The sequence below is a fragment of the Mustela putorius genome, unplaced genomic scaffold (assembly GCF_011764305.1).
Source record: "Mustela putorius furo isolate JIRA1106 unplaced genomic scaffold, ASM1176430v1.1 tig00000873_pilon_pilon_pilon, whole genome shotgun sequence".
Taxonomy (NCBI): Eukaryota; Metazoa; Chordata; class Mammalia; order Carnivora; family Mustelidae; genus Mustela; species Mustela putorius.
In genome coordinates this window covers 6575037-6593053 of record NW_025421504.1, presented here as the reverse complement: position 1 = coordinate 6593053, position 18017 = coordinate 6575037, and the positions used below count along the sequence as shown (strand labels likewise).

General features: G+C 53.7%; 1 long non-coding RNA gene across 3 annotated transcripts; it reads left to right on the top strand.

The window, feature by feature from the left end:
• The first annotated feature begins 10458 nt into the window (after positions 1–10458).
• LOC101681889 lies at positions 10459–16232 on the top strand. Of its 3 annotated transcripts, XR_006608364.1 has the most exons (4): positions 11683–12985; positions 13407–13562; positions 14042–14151; positions 15896–16232. It is a non-coding gene; the product is annotated as an uncharacterized LOC101681889 (long non-coding RNA). The 3 variants fall into 3 exon arrangements; XR_006608363.1 differs by lacking the exon at positions 11683–12985 and adding an exon at positions 10459–11447 and having other exon boundaries at positions 14042–16232; XR_199177.3 differs by having other exon boundaries at positions 14042–16232.
• The last annotated feature ends 1785 nt before the right edge of the window (positions 16233–18017 follow it).

Sequence of the window (18017 nt, the reverse complement as noted above, 5' to 3'; positions counted from 1 at the left end):
CTTCTGACTTCGCCTGCAACATAGTACTTATCTGTGTGAAGCACGTTTTTCATCAGGTCAAAAAACTTGCCAGAAAGTACACATATAATTTCTTCTAAAGTGGAGTGGGAATTCATCTTGTCTTGTTCTGGGATCGTTGGGTCTGAACACACACTAATCTTTGGATTCTAGAACAGGCGAGGCTGAGTCTACACCAAAGCTAAGAGCAGAGTAGAAGGAGAAAGTGGGTTTCCTGGTTGCACTGATCTGTCCAGTGTCCGGCTGTGGGATACCCGCTCTCCACTGGCCTCCTTCCTGGGACTGGAGGCCTCACCCTCCTTCTGTCCCTCCGTTTCTGGGGTCTCTAACCTTGTGTGACCCCCCTTTTGCTGCCTGTAAACTGGCAACTTCGCTATCTGACCTGCCCATCTCATGGAATTGTTTCCAGACATAAACGATCCAGCACAGAAAATGTCTGGAAAGCTACTACCCGAACTGGCTTCTCTAGGGTATGGAATGGGGTTAAGTAGAGAAGCGGGTGGAGGAGGTCGGCAGGCATCAGGATATCTTCTTTCAAGTTTAAACAACTCTGATCTTGTTTCATAATCTTTAAAAATATTAATTCCTTTTGTGATAAAAAGTTTGTAAATGTTCACAGTGGTTAAATATAATAATGTAATGATGTATTTTGTGGTCTTCCAGAATTTTCCAGCTCTGCTAAATGGCTGGCTAGCTGTTCTTCTGTACCTGTGTGTGGGTCACTCCATCTTGCGTGACCACCTTCCATCTGAGGGTGTCACTGGCTGAGATCGGCCAGGATGGGGATCTGGGTTCCAGGGGAGGTGGCTGGAAGAGAAGGTGTGGCTCCCTGTTGGCTGTGAGTTGGCTCCTCCCTCGGACTCTGAACCCCAGGTATGGGACATATGTTCCTCCCTGGGTATCTGGCCAGACCAGCCTGCAGGCAGGAGCCATGGTGCCAGAGGGAAGGATGCTGTAGGACAGAAGAGTCAGCACAGAGCACATTAAAAAAAAATCAATCACTGAGGCAGCAGCCCACCATAATGGGGGGGGGGGGATGGGTGCTGAGGTCATCCTCCCAAGGAGCCAGCTTGCAGCTGGGGCTCTGGGCATGCTGATGGCTCAGCAGGCACTGAAGCCTGCTGAAGTATTCAGTGGCCAAGGGCACAGCCAGGGGCTGGCACACCTTCGCTGGACAGCAAGGAGGAATGAGGCCGTGTGCATTTGTACTTGTTTATTTGTGGCTGAAGCTCCTCGCCCATGGGTGTGGGTGCCGACTTCCCCAGGTGCCTAGAACCCACCCAGGAAAAGCCCTCCCTTGCTCACAGCCCCTCCCAGGTCTCGGCAAGTGGCTGGGGGCACAATCCTTGGGGAGCCCAGGATATGCCAGGGGAAAAAGGACCACTTAAAGAGACCACCATTGTTTGTAATAGCAGCAGTCCCCACCGACTCTCACTCTGCCCATACCAGGAGGACAGGTCCCCAGGATGTCTCCCTTGAAGGGGGAGAGAGGGAGAGGAAGGATTGGCGGGGAGCCCAGGTCCCTCCAGCGAGCTGCATAAACCAGGTCACTTTAATACCTAAACTCAAGTTACAGAGGCTCTCAGCCCCTCCACCTGGGACATGGGGGTCCAAGGGGACAGAAGCAAGCAGCGGTTATCTCCTGGAGGCTGCAGCTGCTCCGCGGCCAATGGTGTGCTCTGGGTGGGGGTCAAGAATGAGCTGGGTCCTGAGTCTGCACTGCCTCGGACTGCGACCTGATCTTGTCCTGAACGAGCTGTCAAGTTTGGGAGAAACACCAACACATCCCCTCCAAAGGAACAGAACTCTTACTCAGAACAGAAGAAGCTCTTCCCTCTTCTATCAACCCAAACAGCAGCCCAGAGAGAAGTAATCTTGTAGAAAGAGCAGTACAGGGACTCCCCTAATTCAGGGGTTGGCAGGTTTCTGTAAAGGCCAGATGGCAAGGACTTTCCACTTACGGGCCAGGGTCTCCATCAAAACTACTCAGTTCTGCCATCATAGCATGAAAGCAGGCAACAGATTTGTCAACAAATGGATGTGGCTGTGCTCCAATAAAACTTTATTTATAAAAACAGGCAGCGGGCCACATTTGGCCCAGGAATGTCTTTTGCCCTTAGCCGACCCCTGCTCTAATTCACCAGACCCCTGCTAGGGCAGGTCTGAGCAGCCTTTAGGATTAGCCATGTTCCTAAACTCCTCTGGACCAGCAGGGAGTGGGGGGTATTCCTGTTTCCCAGAGTGCCTGGCTGTCCACCACCAAAGGGCAGGAAAGTCTGCGTGGGGGGAGGGGAAGAAGATGTTGGCTGAACTGACCCCCACCCCCAGCCCCGTAAATCACTTCAACTTTGCCCAATTTTTTAATTACACCTGAAAAGATCTCCCCCATGAGCACAGTTGTGGCTCCATAAATCACCAAGGTAAGCCACTTAAGGAGGTAACAAGGAATGATCCTTCTGGGGGGGGGAGGATGCGAGTCTAGAGAGCCCGCTGGAGGCGGAGGGAGGGGCCACAGCCCCCTCCCCCATGGGGGCCCAAGAGCCAAGGAGATGTGTTTACTCTTCTACAGAGCCTCGGGGCTCAGGGTCAGTCTCCAGTGGGAAAAACAGGGTTTCGGCTCAGACCACAGGCCACTTACTCACCGAATGACCTTGAGCAAGTTACTTAATCTCTCTAAACTTTAGTTTCCTTGTTTTATAAAATGGAGATAAAAATAGTACCTCGTTCCTGGAGCCCTGAGGTTTAGCTCAGATAACACACGGAAAGCCGTGAACACAACAGCTAACGTGTTAGGGCAGGGCCCGGCCCGCGGCTGTGACTCCCCGCTGACTCACTGGCACCTTCCAGGGCCCAGGTCTGGGCCAGGAACCGCTAAGTTAAACTGAGTTCTGACTCAGTACGGCCCTAAGAGGTGGTTCTTAGTAACCCTGGGTTACAGGTAAGGAAACGGAGGCTCCAAGGAGGGATCCCTTGCCCCAGAGACACAGAGATAGCCAGGGTCACAAGGGAGACGGTGAGAGCGCAGATCCGAGAAGAGTAGGGTGGGTGGGAACGGGAAGCCTGGGAACGCCCCCACGTGGGTTGGAATCACGGGGTTTCCACTCTCTAGAGGAAGAGGGCAGTGGCCGCTGAGTCACCATCTCCGTGGAAGGCCTGTCTCTTGCCCACCTGCCTGTCTCAGCCAGGAGAGCGGAGTGTCCTGGTGGGAAGATTCTTTGGGGGGTTTTCGGTGAACGTCCCATGCCTCCGTGTCCCGGTTTGAATGGTGTCTCGCAAAAATCCGTGGTCACTGCAAGCCAAGGGTTGCCAGCAGCCACCAGAAGCGGGGACAGGGGCGTGGAATGGGCTGTCCCTCAGAAGGCTCCCACCCTGCCCACACCTTGATCTTGGACTTCCGGCCTCCTGACCTGGGAGAGAAGCTGCTTCTGTTCTTTGAAGCCACCCAGTGTGTGGTGGTTGGTTACAGACGTCTCGGGAAGTGAACACACCCGGGGCGAGCATTGGCGGGTGGTTCCCGGTGACCCTGGTGCCCCGCACCCTGAGGTCCCTGAGGACGCCAGTAGGATGGCACAAGGGGCAGGGAAAGAACGCAGGAAGGGAGGAGGCGGCTGGTGGCCCGCTCTTGGCTTGGAAGGCTGGGGAATGTGCTCGAAGTCACAGGGGAGCGGCTGCCCCGAGCCAGGGAGGGGGCCAGGTCAGAAAACAAGCAGGAGGGGCAAGGCTGGCCAAGCAAGGCTCCATCTTCTCGGCGATGGAGAACTACAGACAGACGGTGCTGGTGACAAGTTCTCCAATAACGAGATACAGCCACACCGCGGATGCAACGAGACGACTGTTTGCTCAGCTCCCTGTGCCGCTTTCAACTGCCCTTCCGCCCCCACATCGGGGCCTGCACAGCTGTCCAGCAGACGGTCCAACACCACCCCCTCGAAGCCATGCAACTGCTTGGTCAGAGCTGTGTCAGGGTGTGGGAGGGAGGCCGGGCTGGATGCTGGCCATGTCCAGGCCTCGATATCACAGCCTTGACCTTGGTGCCCAGGGCCTGTGCTGGCCCACATTCCCGTGGCCCAGGGCAAGGCAGCGGCACCTGGGGGAGAGGGGGGAGGGGACTAAGGCTGCCCAGCAGCTTTTCAGTTGAAGGGCTTTCTGGGTCCCCATGCTCCAGCCAAAGCTGGGCCCTCTGGGTGGTCACAGGAACAGCCCATCTAAGCTGGGCAGCTCAGGAGCCTGAGGAACGGGGACTGTCCCTGGTTCTGCGTAGCTTGCCTCTGAAGGTAGCAGGCCTCTGTTCCTGCCCTCTGCGGATGACCACCCCATCGAGGCAGAGCCCGTTCCTCCCTACCCTGCATCCGGGCGGCCTTGTAACTACTCTGAGCAGTGGAATATGGCGAGAGAGATGCTGAGCCAGATTCGCACCTAGCTGTGAGAGGACTGGTGTTCCCACCTGCTCTCGAAATCCCGGGTCACCCCTTGAGAGGTGGAGGCCATCCTGCGGGAGCGAGAGGCCACACGGAGGAGCCCTGAGCTGCCACCTGGGACTCCAGCCCCATCCGGCCCCAGCCGCTGTCTCAGAGAAGACCACTTCCATCACGGGGGAGAACTGGCCAGCTGAACCCTCTGGACCCACAAAACCATGAGAGAGATACATAAATTGTTTGAAGCTACTACATTTAGGGACAGCTTGGTGACCCAGCTCTGCATGATAGAAATAGTCTGAAAGACTCATCAACCCTTCATCCCCGTCCCTGGGCTCATTTCTGGGTGCCGCTTCCAGTCGGGGCAGCAGCACTGGGTTACTCAGGGGCCGCAAGAACTCTCAAGCCCCAAAGTCTGCAGCTCCTCATCGACGATCTGACCCCACGGTCTCCCCAGTCATTGGCCCTGGTCGTGGGGCCGACTTGCAGGGGTCGCTGCTCTTTCTGGGGCAGGCAGGAAAGCTCAGCATGAAAATCCGTAAAGCTGCTGGGACGTTTGTGGCACTCCGGGGAGCTCAAAGAGACACCCGATGCCTCTTACTTGAAGAGCATTACATTGTGTAGCCAGCACTCCAGCCTGTTGAACCTCATCTCACCCATGAAAACCACCAAAGTAGCAGGAGGCATTATTCCTTTTGTTCTAGAACAGGAAACTACCTTGTGATGACACAAACAGGAGTGGCATGTCCCCTGGCTGCCCGTCCGAAAGCTGGCCTTGTGGGCATTCCGATCGTGTCCAAACCATCCTGGAGAGCGGCGGTGGCCTCGTCAGGCAGGGGACAGGGACGTGGGGAAGAGAAACTGGCTGCGGCCAGTAAGCCCTGGTTGTGGTTCTGGCCCCCAGCCCCCTTCCTGGGGGCAGGCGTGGCTCTTAGCTGTGATAACTCGACTGTGATAACTCACCTGGCCGCACCTTAGTGCCTGCTTCTGGAAAGGGAGATGCCCTCCAGCAGAGACCTTGGTGTGAACTGAGGTGGGCTTTTGTGACCGCCTCCAAGGATGGAGCACCACGGAGGTGACCATCGGTGATGCTGAAGGCCAGATCACGAAATACAAGTTCTCCGCCTTGCTCTCCACAAAGCTGGCAGAACTCTCGAGGCTGCCGGGCTGTGAGGAAGCCCAGACCAGCCCACCTAAGAAGGCCACATGGAGAGGCCTTGGGGCTGCAGGAAGAAAGATGCCTGTCGGGGCCCCAGCTGCCTCGGTTCCATGCTGCTCCTGCTCCATCCACTGTCCACGCCAAGAACTGCCCAGCTGAGCCCTTCCTGAGCTCCTAACCCAAAGAAAACGTGACAGCTAAGAAAATGGTGCTTGCTGTTTGAAGTCACTAAAGGTTAAGATGGTTTGTCACACGGCAATAGATAACTGGAACAGAGTGGGTTGGGGGCTGGTGGGTTGAATGGTGTCTCTCCCTTTCCTCTAAGAATCCTCAGAATATGACCCTGCTTGGAATAAAGGCTTGCAGGTGTCCTTAAGATAAGGATACTGAGATGAGATGATCTTGGATTGGGGGGAGCCCTACACCCAGGATGAGTGTCCTTATAAGAAACGAGAAAGAAGACACAGAGATACAAAGGAAAAGGCCACATGAGGTCAAGGGCAGAGATGGGAAGGATATGGCCACAAGCCAAGGGACGCCTAGAGCCACCTGAAGCTGGAAGAGGCAAGGAAGGACAGAGGGAGCCTGGCCCTGCTGACACCTTGATTTGGGACTTCCGGCCTCCCGAAACGTGAAAATGTTCATTCTGGTCATTTGTCACCACCAAGTTCAGGTTACCTCCCCAATATCCTCAGAATTCAACTTTTTGGCTGAGTGTGCCCCCAACATCTTTCTCCCAAAATCTTGTGTGAATTTGGGACTGAATCACCAGCCAGCCGGAGTTGGCATACGATGCCCCACAAAAGTGAGGACACGGCAGCGGCAACGGGTGTTGGAAAAAGGAACACCAACTGCAGTGCTGACGAGGGTCAGGCGGGCAGTGTCGGGGAAAGAAAGCTGAGCAGGAGAGGCGAGAGGGAATGGAGGGGAGTGGGGCAAACCAAGTGCTCCAGCTGATGGTCACTGGGGAGCAATGTGGGCCCAGAGCTGCCACATCTTCCAGTTTTCTAAGAGAACCTGAGAATCCAGATTTCCATGTAAAATCTACTTTTTAAATTGTAGTAGTCAATTCCGATTTTAAACATTGGGTGGGTAAAACAACATTTCTGTAGGCTGAATCAGAGCTGAGAGTTGCTGGTTATGACATCCATTCATGACCAACTATTTGAGCTTGGCACTGACCTGAAATCCCACGTCTAGCTCCTTCTCTCCTGGACACTCTTCCACCCAGATTCCCAGCTAGCCTGCAGTCCCTTGTCCTTGATCCCACAGCACTTCTCATACTTCCATACCTGCTAGCACCCCGTATCTCAGCGACCTGTTGACATGACTCCTGCTGATTAGATCAGAGCTGCTTGGGGGCAGGGACTGTGATTCAGCTGCCTTTGCACCCCGTGCCTGGCACAGTGGGAGTATGCAGTACAGAGTCGTTGGAATGCACCTGCCAAATTCAGAGCTCTTGTAGGAAGAGCTGAAGAAACTTGCTGGAGGTCACCCAGCTCACTGGAGGCAGAGCGGGGACTGGGAACCACTGCCCAGCTGGGCAGTTTTCTGACACACATCGCTGGGTGCCTGGCTGGACCAAGGAGCCAGTGAGGGCCAGGAACAAGGGGCTGAGTGGTGTTCCTTGGGAAAGTGCCGGGACTCCACCAAGAAACAACTTTTAGAGAAGAAGTGGCTTCAGAAACAGGAAGGGAGACATGGGCCTCGGAGATGCTTGGGGCAGTCAGGTGAGAAAGTCATGGAACAGAATCAGCTGCTGGCAAATGGAGGGTCTAAGGAAGAATCTGATGGACACAAATTTGGTGAATCAAATCCACAACCCACTGGGAAGTATGAGGACACTCCAGTGAGAGACAGCAGCCTGGGCTTGGGGAAAATGGCCAAGACAGCAGGACTTTCAAAGTGACCTAAAGGCTGCCATAGCAATGGCATTGGCCTCCAGGAGGGTGACCAAGCTAACCCTCTGCTCCCATCAGCAATTTCAACCAGCTGTGCTGTAATTAAAGAGAAGACTCAGGACACCTGGGTCACTCCATCGATTGACTGTCCAACTCCTGATTTTAGTTCGGGTCATGATCTCAGGATCAGGAGATTGAGCCCAGTGTGGGGCTCTCCACTGAGTGAGGAGTCTGCTTAGGATTCTCTCCCTCTCCCTCTGTTCCTCCCCCTGCCTGCATGCTCTCAATAAATAAATAAAATCTAAAAAAAAAAATTTAAAGACAATCCGGACTCACATATATACGGGGTTTTACACACCACACTTGAAGAGATACTTTGAAGTTCTAATCCCGTACCTGTGAATGTGACCTTCCTTGGAAGTAGGGTCTTTGTTGATGTCAACAAGTTAAGATAAGGTCATACCGGAGTTGGGTGGACCCTAAGTCCAGTATGAATCCTGTCCTTAGAAGGAGGCCATGTAAAGACCAACACTGGGAGAGGCCATGTGACAACAAAGCAGAGATTGGAGTGAAGAAGATGTGAGCCTGAAACACAAAAGATCACCAGCAACCACCAGGAACTGGAAGAGACAAAGAAAGATTCTTCCCTGGAGACGTCAGAGGGAATATTGCCCCACAGACATCTTGATTTGGGACCGATAGCCTCCGGACAAGTGAAAGGGCATTTTTCTCTTGTCTAGGTCTACCCAGTCTGTGATACAACAGCCCTACCGAACCTCTACAGCGTGTTTACATCTATTCTCTAAGTTAATTGTCCTAACCTCCGTTAGCTGCTCTCTGTCACTATCTGCGACCGCCAGCCTCCAGGATGGCCCCACCTTCTGAAGTTTGCTTCTCTGTATGGTTCCTTCCACACCCAAGAGAGCAGTCCTGTGTAACCAGTAGGCTACTGTGGAAAAGATGCGTGTACCGTCCATGGCTCAATTCCAGTGTCTGCTTTGCCTCCTCTTGGAGTAATTGCACTGGGCGAAGCCTACAACCATGTCCTGAGGCCACGTGAACAACCTGTGGAGAGAGATCCACTAGGAGAGCAATGGAGGTGTCCAGTCAACAACCAGCTCCATGTGAGGGCTCCATCTTGTTAATGGGCCCTCCAGCCCAGCCCACTCCCCTCCTGATGAGTACAGCCCAGGCCAACACCTTAGCTGCAGCCTCATGAGAAACTCGGAGCCAGGCACTCCCTGAATCCGCTCCTTGATTCCTGACCCACAGAGGTTGCATGTCCTGATGGACATTGGTTGCTCTACACCACTGAATTTCATGGTAATTTGTGATACAGCACTAAGTCAGCACTATGTTTTTACCCCACAGAGACAGTCTGTGTAGGAGCAAAGAGGCCAAGGTCTGGAGTCAACTATCTTTGACTAGCTCTTGGTCTTCAGCAGATTACTTCAACCTCTTTGAGTTTCCTCATTTATAAGCAGGTAGAGTCATTAGAACTCATATTATAGAATGTTGGGGGACCAAAGGAGTTAATACATAGCTTATAATCATCCTTAGCACGTAGTAAATGTTACTGTCATTATATGGGTGAGAAACAGCCCAAGAGAGGTGAACAGATGTCTTCGCGGCTACACAGTCTGGAACATGGAAGTTAGGCAGAGTCCTGAACCCAGTCACTTGATTCCTCGTGCGGCGATCATGCTTTAACTGACAGACTGTGCATCCTGGGTGATTCTGTAACGTCTCCCACTTCCTTCCCTGTAGCAGGCCGTTTCAGCCATGAAGTGTTGTCCACAGCTGACCATGCACATGCACGTTGTACTGGGTCGGGGGGACAGCAGGTCAGGTCAGGCTGTGGCTCTGGCTCCAGCCCTGGGGAGAACCCCTCAGTCCCTGCAGGGGGGATGCTGGAAAGTCAGGCAGCAGTGGGTGGGCACCCTCTGAGAGGGCTTTCCTGGACCACACTGGATTGACAGAGTGGGCCCTAGGACCCCAAGGGGGGGCCACTGTTTTCAGCCCAGGGTTCAGAAGCTGTGCAGAGAGCAGGATGACTGTCTTGAAATGCAGTAAGATATTAGAGCAAAAAGGATTGTCAGGGAATCAATCTCTACGGCTTAGGCTGCTTTCATTGGAGCTGATCAAAGTGACCTTGGACAAGCAAAGGCCCAGGAGTCACCAGCTCCCATGGGGCAAGTACCCACTCCTCTTTTGCTCAAAGTCTATGGCTCCTGTCCCACATCTGTTAGCAGGAAACAGTCACAGTGCATAATGCAAAGGGAGAAAAAGGGCAGAAATTTAAAAAAAGGGCAGCTGAATCTGAAAGGTACCTTTGAATGAGCAAGATCACCTATGGAAATTAGATGCAAAAACCTCCAGGTGTGCTTGTAGCTAATGGCCAGGTGTGTGGCTCTTTGGAAAACATGAAAGAAGCTTACCGGGTGTGGTTTTTCCTAAATTGTCACTGAAGAGTGGCAGAGCATGCCTCCTCAAAATATGCCTCTTTGGCATAAGGATTATTTTGAGCCGATTATTTTGAGAAACAGCAGACACCCGGAGAAGCTCTGGAAACTGTCAGTTACCCTTTTGTAAGGGAAAATTTACATTTATAAAGGAAATCTCCCCTTGGTAAGCGTGTCTCCCTCTCTCTACCAGGAAGAGAAGGACAAGGTTCTAATTCTCGAACACCCACGTCAATCTGCATAACAAATCTTACTCTCTTATTTGCCTACTTTTCCTGGTCCCCTCCCCAGTACTGGCCTTGCCCAGAACTTTCTTTTGTCTTAGCTGAAGATAGTATTTAGGCCTGAATTCTAAATCACCTCTTGGAGTTACTCATTTCCCCCATATGGTTCTCCTGTAAACTTGTTTCTTTTCCTCCTACTAATGTGTCGTTTGTTACGGAGTTCCCAGCTGAGAACCTAGAAGGGTAGAGGGAAAATCGTCTTCCTTCTCCTACTTCACCGTGACCCCAAATCCCCTAAACCAGCCGCCAAGGCTACCACGTTCCTCCAGAGGACTTGCTTTTTTTCTCTGGAGTCTCACCACTTCTAGAAAGAGGAGGCTGGATAAGAAGAGGGAAGACCAGACGCCAGCCGAAAATAATTCAGTGATGGCCGCCTCTGACCTCCAGGAAGAGGAAACCTACAAGGGTCAGCGCCAGGAAAATGTTTATGAGGGCTTGTGGTTGGGACTGGCTCCTATTTTTTTTCTTGAGCTCTGCCCCCTTTCCATCTTCGGAATCCTCACCTTCCAACAGACGAGAGTCCCAGCAATGCTTCTCCCTGCAGTGCTACTCCCACTGGGGACGCCACACCTTGCCCTCTCACTGCTTGTCTCCCCAACAAGACCCCGTTCCCAGGAGCACAGCCATCTAACCCGACTGCTCCGTGACCACATGCCTTCGTCAGCAGCAGCCTCTTGGCCCCGACGCCTGCCATCCCTCTCCTCTCCAGGGAAGTAGCCGAGGCCGATCTGTATTTTGGCGGCTCTTACACTTTATCAGCCCACCAACCTCTGCAGCGCTTCTGAAAAGAGAGTCTGAGGGAGTCTTGAGCTCGGAGGAACGGCGCCCTTATTGGGAGGACTACAGACGGGGCTGGAAAATATGAGGGGAAGGATCAGGAGGGCAAGACGAAGGAGGAGAAGCCTCACAGGAACTTCCTGACCCTTAATCACGCTTTTAACACAGGAGGGGCCGAGGGTGGGTGTGGGGGAGGAATAGAGAAAACCACAAGGCCCTCATTTCCTGGAGTGCTTCTGCGGGGTATCCGCTCTGTGCTTCCCTAACCCCAGCGTCACCCTTACGCGCACGCACGCTCCCAAGTCCCTCCTTCCGGAGGAGCAGGAAACCCAAGCCTGCAAGCCTTCTGGGTTTTGCCTGCATTTCCCCTTCCTTTCCTCATAGGTGCCTGCAACAATCCTTGGTTTAACCTTGCCTCCCTGGTTCTCAAGGTCAGTGTGCATCCCTAATCCCACGTGGGGGGGGGGAGTGCACCTTGTAGAACAGGCTCTTGACTAGAGACTTGGGTTCTACATCCAGAATGGGACCCAGAAATCTGCTTTTTATTTTTTAAAGATTCTATTTATTTTTTTGTTTATTTATTTATTTATTGGGCGGGGGGTGGGGGGAGAATGTGCATGGGAGGGAGAGGAGGAGAGAGCATCCCAGGCAGATTCACCCCTAGCAGGGAGGCCACCCCCGGCCCTCCACCCGAGGATCTCACAGTCATAGAGATCATGACCTGGGCCTAAATCCAGAGCGGGCAGCTCCACCTACCGAGCCACCCAGTCATCCTGAAATCTGCTTTTTAAATAAACAATGCAACCGGTTCTGAAGCCCGAGGTTGAGGTTGAAGAAAGCCTAAGCGCCAGCCTCGCCCCTGTTTCTGCGAGATGCTCTCTCCCTACACAGACCCGGGGCCGGGCAGTGGAGGGTGACGAGCCTGGGGCCGGAAAGTCCCAATTCGTGGGCATTCTGGCCAAGGGCTCTCAGATCTGTGGATTGTCATAATCTTCACAGAGATCACATGGGGCACAGATTTTTACCCCATTTCACAGATGAGCACGTTCTGTGCTCTCTGGACAACTCTGCAGCTCCTTCTGGTTCTGAAAGTATGGTTTCATGACAGGAGGTCAAAGGCCACACCTAAGCCTTATGTCCATTATCACGTGACCTGGGGGGTTGCTCTATTCCCACCCGGGGCCTCCAGTTCCCACATGAGGATAATAAAGCTGGCTGCATCATCTCTACGGGCTTTTACACAGGCTATCCAGAAATAGGTTCATCACGGGGGCTTAATTTTGTCGTCACGGGGTTTGATTATGACTCGAATCTTCCTTCACCCAAACTCAGCCTTCAGACTTTATCGCTCACACTGCAGAATCAAACCATGCCATCTCAATTAAAAAACCATAAAGAAGAAGAAGGAAGAAAACAGGGTCTCAGAGGAATTCACCACAGGCTTTATCCGGGAGGGGCTGTGCCAGAAAGCCTGAGAACGGGTTAATGTGGCAGGGCGGGTCTGGGGACAGATGGTAGAAGTCAAGAAGCCCAGCTCCGGTCTGGACGATTGGCAGCGAGAACACAGGCCGTGGCATCGGCGGGCTCCAGTGTACGTGGTTTATGGCCAGGTCCCACTTTAGCGTAACCGCAGCTGCTATTAAGACCCTCAAATGCACCATCCGTGGTTCTGAACTCTGCGTAATGACTGAACTCTGCCTTATCATCAGAGGGGAGGAGAAGAACAGCGTGGAAACCAAAGGGGCTGAAATTTCAGCTGCTGCCAGGCAGCCGGGAGCTCCAGCACGCTCCCAGAATAGCGCGGCTGGGTTCCCGGCAGCCTCCCGCTGCACCGCAGCTGGGCTTCCGGCAAGGGAAACAGAGTCAAGCCCCAAGTGGCGCAGGGGGGTGGGCAGGGTGGGAACAGCTGCGACCAGACACTGTTGAGCAGCCTGCCAGCAGGCCCTGCCCTGCTGGAGTGCCAACTCTGGTGAGTGCCGCCAGTCTCCTGTGGCGCCCGGGCTTTCTCCATCACCTCGGGGTCCTGGCTGAGTTCGAGAGTCGGGGTGCTCTCCAATCCAAGGAGATGGGTCAGGGCATCGAGGAGGACTGGGTCTTTTGAATGCTGTTGAGAGAATTGTGTTGGTGGCTGACGGGGCCGGTAAAAGGCAGGCTATGGACCGTGCAGAGGGGCCGTGAGTGACCATAGGGGCCAGCGGCCACCCAGAGAACAGGGTTGGAGAAGGAAGAAGGGGTTAGAGAGGGAGACAGGTGACCTTACCAGAGGCCAGGCAACTGTCTCCCGCAGCACTGGCGGGAGATGGCTTCAGAGGGCGAAGGGACTGTCGGGAGAAGGGAGGGTCTCAGGTCGATGCTGGGGGCTCTGTTGTCATCATCTTTCTCCCGTGCAGGCATGTCCAGATCCTTCCCTTACTTCCTCCCTCACAAATATTGATTGAGGCCCTACTATGGGCAAGGCACCAAGGGAGCCAAGATGGATCTTTCCTTCAAAGAGCTCACACCCAGGTTGGGGACACAAGACGACGTACACTAATGAGGCAGAAAAGGTAAGAGCTATAGGAGAGATGAGAAAAAGCACTTGGTGGGCACCCCACAGAGAAAGTGCAAGTCCGGCGGAGTTCAGACCAATGGGTTTTAATCCACGGCACACTGTTTGACCTTTAGGAACTTCAGTTTTTAAATCTATAAAATCAAGATCATATCTGCTTTATTGAGCTCCTAAGTTTATAAGGATCGAATATATATAAAAGACACTTGAAAATTGTACAGCACTACACAAAGACAAGCTATGATGAGGACTGCATTGTCAGACCAGCTAGCATCTCTCTGAACTTCCTGGCCTGGACTTCTGGGAGCCAGAGGGAGCCAGGGATCTAAGTAGGGGGTTCATAACCGCAGCAAGGCCAAGGCTAGACCCTGAGTCTTACCCTCCCCCTTCAAGAAGGCTGCCTTGCTCAGTTCCTAGCCGGTCAGTCCACTATTCTGCTGATATTTATTGCCTTTTTTTTTTTTTTTTTTTTTTTAGTGTGTATAAAGCACTATCCTAGGAACTGTGAGGAAGGATAGACATGAAATCTGAGTCCAGTCCCCATCAAGCCTATCAGCAATTAGAGAATCAAGATATTTGTGGATAAGGTATAAGTAATGACACAGAGCACTGCTAGGCTAGCAAATCTGCCTTAGAAGGGGAGCTCTAGGGGAGCAGAGGGAGGATGACTGTGGGATGGGGTCACCAGCGAAAAATCCTGGGAGGAGCACAGGACTTTCCAAGGGGACTGATCAGAGAGGCCCTGAGGGGGCTTCCCGGACTGAGAGTCGGGGGCAGTGTGAGCAAAGCCACAGGAAGGCAAGTCCAGTGGCCAGACTGGGAGCTGACCTCTCAGGCTGGAGTGGCCATTTCCTGTAGGGAAGAGGAGGGGGGTGAGGCTGGCGCCCGGGGTCGTGAGCTGGCTGGGGAGGTCTTGAATGTTGAGCGAGCAAGCTTATCTTTCCCTGCAAGGCGGTGGGAGCCCATGAGCCAGGGGTGAAATCAGAGAATGCCCCCCTGATGGAAGGGGGTTTGCAGGGTGACTGGAGTGCTGGGGGGGGGTGGTGGCGGTGAGAGGAAGACTGTAAGTGAGGTGATCAGTTTGGGGCCATGTGGCCACTGGAGTAAAGTAAAGGGTACCCCATCCCTGAAATGCTCTTAGATGGGGGTGAGATCCTCCCTCCCCTGAAGGTAAGGGGGAACTAGACACAGCATCGTGTATACATTTCTTTCTCATTTTTGGAAGGGGTGAGAAGGTGGAGGGGCCCAACTCCTTGGACCACCTGCTTTGACCCTGGTTCCTAGATCCACTGTGCACTGATGGACACTCTCCAGACCTGGGCAGCTCAGAAAATCCAGTTCTCTCCTCCACAGGGAGTTGATTAGTGGCCACTGAGCCATGGACGGGGCGGGGGGGTTGTGCGGTGGGGAGAACAGATTTGTGCCCACTGTGGATGGGCTTGGCAGCAGGAGACATTCCAGCAGGCTCTGCCCAAGGCCCGTTTCCGGGTCCATTTCCAGAGGGATCATCCATGGGCAGCCAGTTGTGGTGAATTAGTGTTTAACTTGCCTGCTCCCAGACCCCTGGCTTCTTGCTTCTTAAGGGACCCGAGTCCTTAAAAAACAAAAACCAGGGGATACCTACTGGTCTCAGTGTCAGTCCTATAAACCCAAGAGAAAAAAGAGGCATAGCCAGACACTGTCGGCTGGGTAGTATTCAGTTAATATGGAGTCTGGGAGCAAGGAAAAGTCAAATGCAAAATCTGTTTACCAGTCAGTGGTGGGGCCCTCAGCTGCCTGGCACAGGATTCCAGGTACCTACCTGTCAGGGAGCCAAGAGCCCTCACCCTCAGCTCCAGGAGGGACTGTTCTCGCTTCACTGCGGCCAGGCCCCAAGATCAAGGGCACTCAACCCCTGTGGGGGTGAGAGGGAAGCCCTCCCCCTCCTCAGAGAAGGCAATGGCTCCTGAGAGTGAAGCCACCCGCTGAAACTGCAATGCGGGACTCCTGCTACCCAGGCAAAAGGCAGTCCCTCTAGGGAGCAAAGCTGACCTCTAGCCTCCTGACCCCTGTGCCCCAACCAGGTGGCCAAGTTCCTCTACCGGGACTCTGAATGGAGGGCATTGTTGGTCCAGGGGCAGTGGACTTCTCCAAAAGGCACTGGGGGTAGTGGGCTTCCCAGGAAGGTCTCCGGGCCGTGTGCGGGGCAGGTGTGGTGGGCAGTGGGGCAGGTGCCCAAGGCTTGCAAGGTTGCAAGGTTGCAAGGCCCGTGGTGGGAGTGAAGGTAGTGGCAGACCACTGTCCAGGGGCTGCACCCCTCCGCTACTCTTACTGCCACCGGCCTAACCACAGAACAATGGAGCCACCACGTGATCGGCTCTGTGCCAGATGCCGGGGACCACAAGATGCGTGAGCCATGCCCTTATCTTGAGAACGGCACAGTCCGATTGTGGAGACAACGGTGGACAGGACTGATGAAGATACACTGAGATATGATAAGTAAACAAACCCATAAAAAGCTGTGGGTAAAGCAAGTCCAAGTTCTTTCTGGGGAAGGTGAGGAAAGCTTCACAGAGGGACACTGGGGCTGAGCTTTGAGGCAGGGCTGATTCTGTAAAAATTTTGGTCAGAAAAAGGGAGGGAAGTATGGGGCGCCTGGGTGGCTCAGTGGGTTAAGCCGCTGCCTTCGGCACAGGTCATGATCCCAGGGTCCTGGGATCGAATCCCACATCGGGCTCTCTGCTCAGCAGGGAGCCTGCTTCCTCCTCTCTCTCTGCCTGCCTCTCTGCCTGTTTGTGATCTCTCTCTGTCAAATAAATAAATAAAGTCTTTAAAAAAAAATAAAATAAAAAAAAAAAAGGGAGGGAGGTAGAAGGTAGACGATGTTGGAGGAAGAAGGAACAGCAGAGGGGAAGGCCCAGAGCACGGTGTGATAAGGCTGTTCTGATAAAACAGAATTGAAAAAAGGTCAGAGAAGCAGCTTCTACAAGAGTAGACAGGACCAAGATTTGGAGGGGATGCACCAGGAATGGAGAGGCTGACCGCTGGGCACCTGTGAGGGGCAGACTTGTGGGAGGAACACTCCACACTCGGGTTCATCTGGATGTTTCGGTGAGCCGTAAAGCTGAGGTTATCAGCCCATTGTACAGGAGAGGATAGTAGGGCCCAGGGAGGTGCAGGGACCTGTCCAGGTCACAGCTGGCTGGTAGCAGCGCTGCTGCTGACCCCTGGGCCCTGTCAGTCCCTTGGCGTCCTGCAGCTCATTGAAGAAAGGCCCGGATGGATGGAAGGAGGAACCCAAGCACCATATATAAGGGGAGGGAGGGAGCCAGACACTCCCTGACAATCCATTAATCCAGGATCTCTCTGAACAGTGTGGGGGTTGGGGGGGGCAGTATCCATAGAGGATGACTTCACAAAGTGATATTTTTTGGTGAAAATGGGAGTTCATAAAGGCTTCTATGCCTATAGGTCATTAAACTGGGTGAATGGCATTTGGGGGCACAGACAACCTTATACCTGGAGTTCTGGAAAACACCACCCCTCTCACAGAACTTCCCTTCTGGCCAACCTAGGCTGCCTGTGTCCAGCAGCACCCTTCACCCCCACGGGGACTCACGGGGGCTGGAGTGGGATGGGGCTCTCATGATCTGGACCTCCAATGCCACCATCCCACACCCAGCTGGGCCCTGCCCGAGGGACTAAACCAGAGGGCACCAGGGATCCCGGAGGCTGAAAGGGACAGGTCATCTGCCCCGTGGGCCTGGCTTTGTTTTGAAGGCAGATCCTGTTCCAGAGTGAGACGGGGTGAAAGGGACCCAGCAAACCTTTCTCAGAAAGCTGCCCTACATTTCCAGGGGTGCCTACTGTGCAGGTTGGCATGCCTCTTCACCCACTCCCAGTGGGTGGCCAGGCCAGGCGCCTCATACCCCAACCTCACCCCTGCCTGGGCAGGGACTGACAGGGGAAAACTTGCCTCTTGGGAGGGTCCTCTACCTGAAGGAGTTCCAGTAGCCGGAGAAGATGGGTTGGATCCAGAATGCTTTCACTCCCAGACCATTTCCCCTACACCCACCCTCGGCCCTCAGAATTGGCTTTTCACCTATGCTAATGAGCGGCCCTCCTTGCAAACTGATTTCAATACTTGCCTTGTTAATGAAAGCCACGAGTCAGAGGCGGGAGGGACTTACTGGCTCGCTTAGGGCTTGCCTTCCCCGCGGGGGCACCTGCCTACACACCCACAAGGGAGGGTCGAGAAGACGTGGGGGCAGGGGTGGACTTAGGGGAGGGGGACGTAGAGTAAGGCACAACTTTGCACCAGAAACGCGCTGTTCCTCTTAATATTTAAAAAGAACGGAAACAATTCAGTGATCACCGCACTTCCCAGACTTGCAAGCGACGGCAAGGCACAGGGAGGGAGGCGGGTTCTAGAAAACAGGGCCCCACCGCCGGCCCCGGCCGCTAAGCAAACAAT